The sequence below is a fragment of the Sus scrofa genome, chromosome 10 (genome assembly GCF_054392235.1).
Source record: "Sus scrofa isolate SSC_HxYL_T2T_F1_AM1 chromosome 10, Sscrofa_HxYL_maternal_Yorkshire_Landrace_v2.0, whole genome shotgun sequence".
Classification (NCBI taxonomy): Eukaryota; Metazoa; Chordata; class Mammalia; order Artiodactyla; family Suidae; genus Sus; species Sus scrofa.
In genome coordinates, this window is record NC_139392.1 from 61,684,538 (window position 1) to 61,697,183 (window position 12,646).

At 34.5% G+C, this 12,646-nt stretch overlaps 1 protein-coding gene across 3 annotated transcripts in view; it reads left to right on the top strand.

Annotated features, from left to right (window-relative positions):
* LOC110255677 (uncharacterized) overlaps positions 1–12,646 on the top strand; it is a 1,749,062-nt gene that overhangs the window by 384,014 nt on the left and 1,352,402 nt on the right. For 2 of the 3 annotated variants that reach the window (XM_084979938.1, XM_084979939.1), the window contains exons 11-12: positions 2,675–2,799; positions 7,203–8,710. The exons of the other annotated variant lie outside the window; for it this stretch is intronic. The gene's annotated coding sequence lies outside the window, so the exon portion shown is untranslated. Of the gene's footprint in view, positions 1–2,674; positions 2,800–7,202; positions 8,711–12,646 lie in introns of those variants that run through there. 3 annotated transcript variants of the gene reach the window in all.

Sequence of the window (12,646 nt, forward strand, 5' to 3'; positions counted from 1 at the left end):
TTAATTTTTAAACTTCCACTTTCTTTGCAACTTCTCAGTTTGTCAAGAGTAAAAGTTACACCAAATGTTAGCTTCTCTTCTCTGGGCCTTTCATATTTCTGGCATCTTGGACGTCCAACTCCTGACTGCCTCAGAGCTTCACAGCATATTCACACAGTCTTTTTTCTCTTATTTTAATTTTTTCAAGCTTTTTCTGGTTGAATTTTAGAGAAGACTTTTTCTGAAAACAAGCTATTCCATTATTGTCGGTCATACAAGCTGAGAACAGAAATCTTCTCAAATATCTTATTGCATCTAGCTTTTGCTATACTCAAGGATTTCTCCCCACACACACACATTTTTCTTTAATAAGTAGCAATAACTCTATTGATCTATATTGGCATTCAAGACAATTCATAACCCTATCTTTACATGAAATTTTTATCAAAAATTCCTCACTTTGAGAAGTTCCCCTGTGGCTCAGCAGTAATGAACCCAACTAGTATCCTTGAGGACAGGGGTTCAATCCCTGGACTCACTCAGTGGGTTAAGGATCTGGTATTGCCATGAGCTGTGGTGTAGGTAACAAGACATGGCTCAGATTTAGTGTTGCTGCGGCTGTGGCTGTGGCTGGCAGCTGCAGCTCTGATTCACCCCTGAGCCTGGGAACTTCCATGTGCCATGGGTGCAGCCCTAAAAAGACTATATATATGTGTGTGTGTGTGTGTGTGTATATATATATATATATATATATATATATATATGTACATATATATATATTCATTGTAAAATAATAACATTTATCTCTTGTTTAATTTTCACAAGAATTAAAAATGGAGCTTGGCTCACCCAGGCAATTAATTACTTCGTACACGCCACTGAAAGACCTACCTATCTTTTTGCTTAAACAATTATTACAGATATAACATTTTAAAATGATGGGTGGAACAATTATTACAAGATTAATATTATTAATATTTTGACTTTTTCATAAACTATTTTACTCGCTTTCCTCTATGCCGTTCATTCTTTTTTTTTTTTTTTTTTTTTTTTTATCTTTTTGCTATTTCTTGGGCTGCTCCCACGGCATATGGAGGTTCCCAGGCTAGGGGTCTAATCGAAGCTGTAGCCACCGGCCTAAGCCAGAGCCACAGCATCGCGGGATCCGAGCCGCGATTGCAAGCTACACCACAGGTCACGGCAACGCCTATGCCATTCATTCTTAACAAAGCATTAATTGTAATGCCCAAGCTTAGAAAATATATAGTTAGGATATAGTAAGATGTCCTAGTGCTAACTGAATTTAATACTCTTTTTCTGAATCTTGAAAGGGAAACCATAAATCCATACATATTTTAGGCTGACTATTCTGTACTAGTTAGATATTGGACAAAATAGAGGAATTAAAAATACACAGTGAATGCTCCTTATTACTGTAGAACATGTCATCTTTTGATTTCTTACAGTATTGTCTCTTTGGGAAGATAATGTACTGTTTTTAACTCAGGAAAGTATTATTGGAATTATTGAGCCTACCACTCACTCTTCTACATGCATAGAAATAATGAGACAATTATCACTATACTTGCCCTTAGAAATTGTATTTAAGGATGTATGTACTCTTAGAAATTTTATTTAAGGATGTATGGATTATAGCATTCATTTCATATTTTGATTTATTGAGATGAAATAAAAATTAAATACAATTCGGCAAGATCATATTCTTACATTGAGTACATTTATTTAATCAAAGGGCTTTTCCAAATCAAATAAAATTTAGAGATCGAATAGCCAATTTTTTCATTACAATAGATAGCTAACTAGGAGGTAAGACTAGATATGCTATAGAAGATATAAAGCACAATTTTATTAGCCATATAGTTTAAGCAATGTGAATCTCAGATCTCATGAGTCTCTTTTTTTTACTATAACATGTTATGCAAAACAAAGTGTATCAATTCACCTCTACCTCTACAAATGTATTCTCATACTCTGGCATATAAAGGCAAACACATATGCACAAGGTATTATTTCAGCCTTGTAAATATAAATCTACCATAGAACAACTGAATGTCCATCTGCATTAGTCATTTAAACAAAAGCTGTATAAGTGAAAAGCAACCATAAAATGAAATAGCATTCAACTGCTGTAAAGGATGAGTCAGAACTGAAAGTAACATTTGAAAAAAAATGCAAGTTAAGCTTGAGTAGACAAAAAGCCAATTAAATAATAATGTGTGAAAAATTCCCTCATTTTTGGAAAAAAAATATGTGAATAAACACTGTACACACACAGACACATATAGATATGCATATTCTTGAATACTATATGGAACTTTGTGTGATATTTCAGTGATACTAGTAATATATGTGAAGTGAGAATTAGCCTTAGGAATTATCCTTGTGGTGAAGCAGAAATGAACCTGACTAGTATCCATGACAATGCAGGCTGCATCCCTGGCCTCACTCAGTGTGTTAAGGATCCAGCATTGCTATAAGCTGTGGTGTATGGTACAGATGTGGCTCAGATTTGACCCCTAGCCTGGGAACGTCCATATGCTATAGGTACACCCTGAAAAGCAAAAAAAAAAAAAAAAAAAAAAAAGAGAGAGAGAGAGAAGTAGAATCAGCCCCCCAGATAGGTGGGGGAATTATTTTTCTTTGTATATACTTTTTACTGTTTATATTATTTCAGGAGTGGGCTTGAAGAAAGATAACTTATCTCCCATTTAGACTTAAGCTAAACAACAGAAAAATCCACTAAAATATATATATGGAACTTTTAAATTACAATCCATGGAGAAATACAAGGAAAAAGAGGTAAATATTGCATTGGTATTCTAAACTGTTTCACAGGACAATTTGCTTTTGATGTTTAACATTAGAAAAGATGTGAAGAAATACTCTTATTTTAAGTTTGCTAAGCCATTGACTTTACTGCTATACTTTTACTGGTATTTAAATCAAAACTTAATAGTCATGTTCATGGAGAGATGTTTTGAAATGGTAGTTTAGTTTTATGACTTTTTTATTTATGTTAGTAACAGTGACCATTCTCTACCCTTTCTGGTAGAAAGATACACATAAATTACCAAATATACAACCTGTGGTCTAAACTGAACTATTTTTTTTTTCTTTTAGGTTGAAGTAAAACTATACTTCTTCCCACTACCCTTATGATCAAAAGTGCACATTTCCAATATTTTTAGGCTTGGTAGAGACAAATTATAAGTAAGAACATTGAAGACATCAGAGCTAAAGTGACAATAAAACCTCAATACCATGACTTTAATTATCATTGGATTTGGGGATATAACTAAACGAGCTAGTCTTGAGTGGTGCCTAATTTCCAGTTGCCACAGACTCTAAATAATAAAAAAAATTCATATGTCAGAAGGCTTGACCATAAAATCTTAGCAGAGAAGAACTTACTGGTGCCTTCTCTTCCTTTGAGGATGAGCATCTTACTGACATGTATGAAACCAACTTAGGATTTGAGTTGTTTTTTTTAAAGAAAAGAATATTGTGAAACAGATCAAAGTGTCATTTCACCACCTTCTGCACTGAAACAAAACTAATTATCTATCTTTGAATTTATTTTTATATAATACTGTTTATCTTTCCTTTTTTATCCCAGAGAGATTTCCTTTTCTCTCCAGCTAGATTTCAGCTTGGCTCTACTCATTCATATTTTTAAAACAGACTCTAGTGTGTCAACGGGGTTTACAAGGTTAACGTGAAAAATCTACAGATTAGAAGTGTGCTGTGCAATGTGATAGTGAATTGATACATAGATACGTTACCGAAATTGTGTGTTGTAAAGAAAATATATTAACTGTAGACAAGTGAGCTGCACAGTTATCATGATTTATAATTGTCATAAATCTCTCCATATCTAAATATTTTACCTCCATTCATTATTCTTTCATTCACTCATTCATTTCTTCATTCAACATATAATGAACGAGTCCTAACATGGGTCAGGCACTGGATCAGGCATTTGCTATTTCAATTCTTGTTGTTCGTAAAGTTTCTATATTTTCTACATATATATGAACTCTAAAATATATTAGTTGTAATAGAATAAAAATTATCCAGATATACATATGTTCACAGTATGTGGCTGTTTAACTTTTGTTTTTAGTGATGGTACAGATTAATTTTTAATTCAGAAAATCTTTATGCAGTTAAATAACTAAAGACAGAATTTCTGGGTAGGTTTTCTGTGGTATACAACATCATGTTGGAGGTAAAGCTAATTTCTGGAAAAAGCACAAGGGCAATGTGATTTAATGCATGGCAGTATTGCATGTTTGGATATAACTTTTTTTCTATCTTTATCTCCTTTTAGGGAGTTAGCTGGCTCAGAAGCCAGTGAGTCTACATGAGAAACAATGTATTTATAATTATTTTGCATTCATTCTCTTTGAAATAGCACCAGCCTAATGAACAAATGGCTTTTTAATACTGCAATAATTTTATAAACTTAGTTTTGTATGTTCTATTATTATCTGTTGTTTTTTTTTCCCCCACATGAAAATGGTCAATTTGGGTTTACAACTAATTTCTATTTCCTCATGATGAAAAGCTATTTTTCCTTCATATCTGTGTGATTAATTCTCTCATCTTCTTCAAGAGTGTGCTCAAATATTAGCTTTCCTATGAGGCTTTTCTTGGCCATCCTATCTGAGGAGGCATTTTTACCAGCATGGTACTCCTCATGCCCCTCTCTGTTTCATTGTTCTCCACAACATACGTTTCCATCTGGTAGACTATATTAACTGTCACTGTTGGTCTCCCTTCACTGGAATACAAGCTTAATGAAATGAGAGAAATTTATCCCTTTTGTTCCAGTTTCTGTGTCAAACAATAGAACTGTATCTGGCAAATAGTATACACTCAATAAACATTTGTAGCAAGATTGATGAAATGGATGTTTGGAATAAGAATCCAGTGACAGATTTATTTTTTCCATAGCCTATAAACTTCTTAAAGGTAGACGTGTCATCACATTTTAAGCTTGTTTCCCCATACCCCCAACACACTGCCTTTAAAAAGCTATGTTCAATAAATTTATGTTCATAAATTGATCAAATAAGTAATTAGAACTCAATGAAATGTTACCAAGTTATGGATTAACTTCAATCCATTGCGACCACAGAACTGAAGCCTTCTAGTTACAGAATTTGAAACCATCATCTTTTTGTCAGGAAAAAAATACATTTTCAAGAATGTTTTTCCTATAAAGTACCATTCTTCTACCTAGCAACCATAAATTTGACTTTGGTATGATGAAAGAGAAGAGAAACAATAAATAAATCATGAGTATATATAAAATAGGATGTTAGATATTAAACAATAGGAGAAAGGAAATCAAGAGAAGGGCCTGGGAGTAATTGGTGAGGCAAGAGATTATGATAATGGCTTAGTCCAGATGCTAGGGGGGGAGATGGTGAGTTAAATTAAAAATCTCCAAATCTTGGGTTTTGCAACTAAAATATTAAGATGAAAATAGCGATTGATTTAGAGAGTGGTTGTTAGCATCACATTGGATAATGTATGTAAAATATTTAGTCTAGTGGAGGGAGTGTAATCAGTTGTCAATAACTGTTAAATGCAGTATATAGGCCTTAGATAAATATGTGGCAAATAGTCATTATTTTATCAAAATATCATTGATAACAGATGTTGATATCTGAATACTGTTCTATACATGTGCCTGAGGTAATCTATAAATTATCACAGAACACAGGATTCTTCCCTGACTATAAAAGACAAGTAGGTTTGGAAAAACCACTAACATAGTAAGTTATTCATAGATATGTTAGCAGGAGAATAACGTCCGGTTTTTCTCGAATTGCCTACTGCTGGCTGTCAAAGTCCTTGGGCAATTCACAGATTGATTGAAATGTCTAGAGTAAAGAAATAGTGTTTTTGCATTTTTGTTATTTTTTTTTTTTGGTACTTTGCTTAGTTTGCATGTTTGGACCACTTGTGTAGACAGACTATCTGCCTTTAGCATTCCAGTGTCTAAATCATTACTCTCAATAAATTAGGAATTGTTTACTTCAAAATAGCAATTAGATAGATAGATAGACAACAATGATTTTACTTAACTCATAAAATACTGTTTTTTAGGCATCCAGTTACCATCTCTTTCTTTCACATGAATATCCTTCCATCTAGTCTAAATCTGTTGACATTGGAATGTAAAGAATGCTATTGGTAATGCAGAGGTATCTTCATATATGTAAATCACAACCTTTTACATCGCTCACAGTATAGCTTTGTAACACCAAGTGCAGCAGAAACAAACAATAAAAGGCTTTAGCCCTTTGTATGAATTAGATGCATTCAAGCTTTCCAGGTTCTGGACCATTTATTTTTATTTCTCGTGTTTGTCATATACTTAAATATGCAACTGAAATATTTAAAGACAAATGGTACATCAAATTACATTTTTTTTTAGCATATGTTATATACCAGGCACTGTGTTAAGAGGGAATGAGGACTTTAGAAAATGTTTAAAGCCTGGTGTCTATTCTGCAGGAATGTAAAGTTAATTTCATCCTGAAAAGTTATATAGAACATGCATTAGATGTATTTGTTTAAGTAGTGGAATATTAAATGTCAAGAATACAGTCATCCTTCCATGTACTGAGGGGGATTGTTTCTAGGACCCTCACAGATACCAAAATCTGAGGATGCTCAAGCCCCTTAATATAAAATGTAGTATTTGCATATAACCTCTGCACACCCTCCTATACACTTTATTTATTTATTTTTGTCTTTTTAGGGCTATACCCGTGGCCATATGTAGGTCCCCAGGCTATAGGTCAAATCCAAGGTAGAGCTGCTGACCTATGCCACAGCTAAATCAAAGCAGCATCAGAGCCCTCTCTGCAGTCAACACCACAGCTCATGTTAACACTGGATCCTTAACCCACTGAGCAAGGCCAGGGATCGAACCCACATCCTCATGGATACTAGTCAGGTTTGTTAACCACTGAGCCACAATGGGAATTCCATCTCCTGTAGACTTGAAGTCATCTCTCGATAACTTATTGTACCTAATAAAATGTAAATGCTGTTTATGTAAATATTTGACAGGCATAGAAAATTCATATTTTTGAATTCATATTCATGTATTTTTTACTTTTTTGGAACTTTCTGTAATGTTTTGTTTCCTGACATTTTTAAACTCTTGTTGGTTGAATCCACAGATATGAAACCCATGGATAAAAAGGGCTATTGCATCAATATGGTCCAGTCATCAAAGATCATGCTGAGAAAGCATAGGATGTAGGAATATTGTTTGTAAGATTGCATGAAGAATGTTCCCTGTCTTTTCTTTATTTAGTGATTTTTGGGAAACTTTTTTGTCTCCTTGGATGACATCTGTCATTCTTTGTCATTTTATTTCTGTTCCAGCTGCTAAGGAACTTTTTCTCTCAAATATCTATTTTCCACTTCCAAAGAGACATGTTGTATCCTGACTTAGACTATCTGAGTTGTGGTTTCTTCATAGCTCCAAACCTCCTTTTTCCCCTGGTCACATTTTTTTTTCCTTCCTAAGGGAAGCTATATAGAGTACCAAGGACCCAGGAGATTGAGATATTACTAGAGAATACAGAAAAAACTTGAATTTAGTAATACAAAAGCCTGGCACTGGGTACATGAGGCCGGATTTCTGGGTTGAAATCAAGAATTTCCCACTAAGCGATTGCATGAATGTCATAAAAGTACAAGCAAACTCTTACCCTTCCATTTCAATAGGTAGTAAAATTATTTACCACGTAGGAATGTTGTAATGATTCAATGAGGTTATACTTAACATTATGATTATTATTGTTGTTATTATTATTAATGTGGTCTTAATAAACATTTCCAAGATAGTAGGCAACTCAATATTTACAACAGGAGAAACCATAAGTCTTACCAAATTATGCATGCAATCTGAAAAATACATAAACTTACTTTCAGAAATTACTCAAAGAACATGACTCAAAAGAACTTGATATGAATTAATCATCAGTCAGGAATGATTTGCCCCAAGACAAGGGGATAAAATACGTAAAATGTTTATGGCTTTGCATTCCTTAAAGATGGCAGTAAATAGCGTTAGGACCATAAAAAATAAATAAGATATATGTTACGGGATGGTTAGGATCAGGAGGTGAACATACCAAGAGAATATGGAACAATACCCTGAAGGCAGAGTGATGAAATACTTTTCATTTATGGGATATGACTGTGAATACATATTCCAGTTTTGTTATATATCCATGTGTGTTAGCATATCCACAGGCTGGCATTTTAAAAGTCTTGTTTTCTGAATTAAAAAGATCCAATTTGTGGAATAAATATGTTGTCCCAAATATGTTGCATGGTAATATGGTGCCTCTCACCAAAAAAAAAAAAAAAAAAGATAGAACGAAGATAAATTTCTAAAGATGAGAGAGGTTGGGAGCAACCTTAAGGTCCAGGCCAGGGAATAAAGAAATGGAAGAAGGCAGCTGAGATTTATTCTTCCTTTTGTTTCCAGTACTGAGCACAATACCTGGAACATATTAAAAATGTAATAAATATTTTAGAATTAATATGTAAATTAGAGATGGTAAACTTCTTTAAATATATTTCTCAATGTATTTATATTATAGAGTAAGAAATTTATTATGAAATCCATGTATTAAAATCTTTCACTGCAAATAAAACTTTAATCATTATATTATTACCAGGGATACTATTTTTGAATATACTAAGCTGAAGTATTTATAGTCTTAGTAACTTAGACTTGTTCCTAGTTGCCTTGGTATTCTCCATTTAAAGCCTAAGAAAGGTAGACATGTAGTTTGGGGTTTAAAATAGGGGTTTAAAAATGCATGTGTCAGATAAGCAATTTCATCTGCATGGGACACTTTTGTGAAAGTATCAACAGTAAGCCTATATGACTAGAGCATGAACCATACAGTAGGAAGGTTTACACCATTCTGACCCCAGGAAAGAGATTAAACCCCCCTCTGAGACTGGAAGGATGGGCTTGGAGAGACAGGAGGAGGAGGAGGACAGGAACGTCATACAGAAGCTGGCCTGCTTCCTGCCATCAGTCACCAGACCTCCTTGTTACTTTGCTCCAAGTAACAATGGGGGCTTTGTAGAAACCCTCCAGTGAGATAGGTGTAGTCCAAGAGGCTGAAGCAGATGTTCTCACTAAAATGCATTTGTGTTTGTGTGTATCAGTGAATATATCTATCTATATGTATACATGTTTGGTTATAATTTTCAGTTTCTCTTTAGCACATTTTTCTACATCACTATTTATTTCTTTTTATTTTTTCCTTTTCTCTTTACCTTCTTATTTCTTTTATACAAGGGACTGTCTTTGATGAGAGCTATTTCTGGTTCCATTGTATAATATTACTTAACCTGAGAAGTAGTGGCATTTTTATGGACCAACTCTTTGAGGGAGGTCCCATGGTAGCAGAATTGCACCTAATGATATATATGATATATTCTTTGTTCCTTTTTTTTTTTTTTTTTGGTCAGTAAACTGCAAAGGACAAGACTGACAACAGGCAGTGCCTTCTCTCTATACATACACAGACAGTTCGCTTTCTGCAAAAATGACTTGGCTGGGTTCTTTCTAGCTCAGCTCCATCATACCTGCCTCCCCAAGGAGGCCTGGCCTTGGGTTCCACTCTCAAAAACAAGGAAGTGTTGGTTTGTTCCACAGGGTGCACTGTTCATATGGGAATCCTGACTTCATAAGATCTGTAATCGTCAGCTTCTTTGTCTGTATTCACTAAATTTGTCATCCCTTCCTCATTTATTAGATTGGGTCTTATGGAAATACCAGAGTTTCATTGAAGATGCTGTTTTTCAGTCACTAGTTCTTGTTGATTTTGTGTAAAATCCAGGAGGAAATGAAGTAAATCATGTTCCTTGTTCTTCATTGCTTTTTAAAAACTACAGCAATGAGACCAGGTTTGAGCTCAGACATGGTTGAATGCCTTACATAAAACCTTTAGTTTTTCTTTCTGAAAATGGATATGGGGGTGATAAACAACATGGAATGATTGAACATATTTAACCTGATGAAAAGATCCGTATTATCTAAGGAAACATGTCTAACTAGTCTTCCTAGATCACAGTTAATGGATTAATCACAGGATCTTCACATGTAGGGCTGATTTCTCCAGATGGCTGAGTTTGACATTGCTACGTGAATATCAAAATCATCTTACAAATAACATGATTGATGTATCCTTTCCTTCAGGAAACTCTCCTTCAGTGAAATCCTGGCATATGATCTTTTTAGGATTTATCTTTTTTTCCATGAATAGCATTTTTTTCTTTTTATTTAAGTTTCACAATATATATTTTAATCTCTTTTATTAATTATATAATATTTAATTCTTCTCCTGTGTTTTCATGTTAAAAATATCCATTTAGTACAGTTAGCCTGATCCCCTTTAAAAGAGGTTGATATTATGGCGGTGTTGGCAAAATCTGGCCTCTGTACACTGGTGCCAATTTCAATCTCAGAGAAAGAGTTTAGAGAAGTAGAAAGACGTAGCTTTATTGCTTTGCCAGGTAAAGGGGCCATAGCAGGCTAACAACCTCAAAACAATGCATCCCACCCTGGAAGGGGGAGTGAGGAGCCTTTTAGTGTTTAAGGACCAGGGCAAAATCAGCTTATGGACATTCTTCTGATAGGTTGGTGGTGAAGTAATTGAGTGTCAGCATCATCAACCTTCTGATCCCAATGGGTCTGGAATCTAGGTGCTTGTTGGCAGCATACATTTAATTACTTCCACCTGGTGGGGATTTCAGTATCTGTAAAACAGCTCAAAATTCATAGTTCAGAATATTACCTATAGTCCTTGAGGAAAAACTAAATGTCTTCAACTTTGTTTAATTGCTAACATATTATTGCTTTGTCTTGCTTGACTGTTTTCCATTTTTTTCCCTTGCATTTTCTCACTTCTGTGATTAAATTTATTATTTGACGAAAGGTTTTCTACAGACAAAAGGCAGGCAGAGGACATGCGCAGGAGTCTATTTTGGGAAGGTCTCACAGGGTCCTTCCTGCTCCATTACCTTATCTCACTGTTCTTGGGAGAGGGAGTGAGTGGCCATGTGGTATATGAAACGTCTCTATGGGCCTTTACATAGGAAATGGAATTGTAGTCCACCCAAGGGCATGGCTCTTGTTTATTATAATCATCATGGTAGAAATAAGAGGAAGCAAGTTTGAAAGAGAGCATGGCCCCAAAGAGGGCAAGGCCAACACATAGCTATGATGAAGCTGACTAGCAGCAGAACTATTATAAACATAATAACTCACATGGGAAATCAGAGGCTTGAGTAAATTCACAGGCTGTTGTAAACCGTGTCAGTCTTCCTCTCTGAAGAGGTGATTGAGTGACATAGTACAAATTCTTCATTCGCTTCCTGTGTCATGATTTGCTAGCCCTTTCATAACATGACATAGAACAGTATAATTATGTGTTTCCTGCCTGTACCTGTTCCTCTATATTTTACTCTCCAGTTGCTTGTCATTTAACTAATTAGGTAATTATGCTACTCATTTAATATTATGTACACCTGTTCTGTACTAGGCATGATATTAGAGTTAAAAAAAAAACAACACGTTCCCCCATAGTTCATGGTGTCTTGGAAAGAACTGTCTAAACTGTCTATAAATAAATAATTATAGACTCAATTTTTTGTTGTTGTCTTTTTAGCGCCTAATCCATGGCATAGGCAAATTCCCAGGTTAGAGGTCAAATTGGAGCCATAGCTAATAGCCTATGCCACTGACACAACACCACCAGATAGGAGCTATGCCTCACGTTTTGGCAACACTGGATCCTTTAACACACTGATCGAGGCCAGGTATCAAACCTGCATCCTCATGGATACTAGTCGGGTTTTTAGCCCACTGATCCACAATGGGAACTCCTTCTAGAATAAGGTTTTAAATGTGCTAACATAACAGATGCGTATATGTATCTCATTATAAAATAATTAGGATATCATAATGACCATGATGCCTGGTGTTTAGTTAGGAATTTGAAGACTAACTGAAAATAGATCATAGAGTTATGACAGAAACAAAGTCAGCCTCTTGTTGCGTTGGAGCTGTAATGCTTTTTCTTCTGCAAGATCTGAATAGCAGTCAGCCTAGTACTGAAATGGCCACAAGCATCTTTCTATCTGAAAAGCTCTAAACAACATAAAATTCAGCTTACCAGTGTGTGAATAAGAATGTGTTAAGAGTTGTGAAGATATCCTTGTTTTATGAATCTGAGAATTAAAACTTTTTTCCTGTTTTCATTCCATTTATTTCTTATCTGGGAAGATAAGTTATAGAAAAAATAACAGGAAAAATTATTGAAAAAAATGAAAACCCAAATTGGACACTGAGGGTATATTTACTGTAAAGATTGATAGCTTTAAAACAGAAAATAATTGGCACCTTATTTCTGATAAAAGTCAAGAAATAAAAATAATAAAAATTGAATGTAAAAGGTGAATAACCATGAGATGCAATAGTGAATTCAGTGAATACTTGGAGAAATACAAATTTTGAAATGATATTTAAAATTCACACATTTAATTGTAAATATTTATTTTAAACTAGAACATACGTGACATGGTGAGA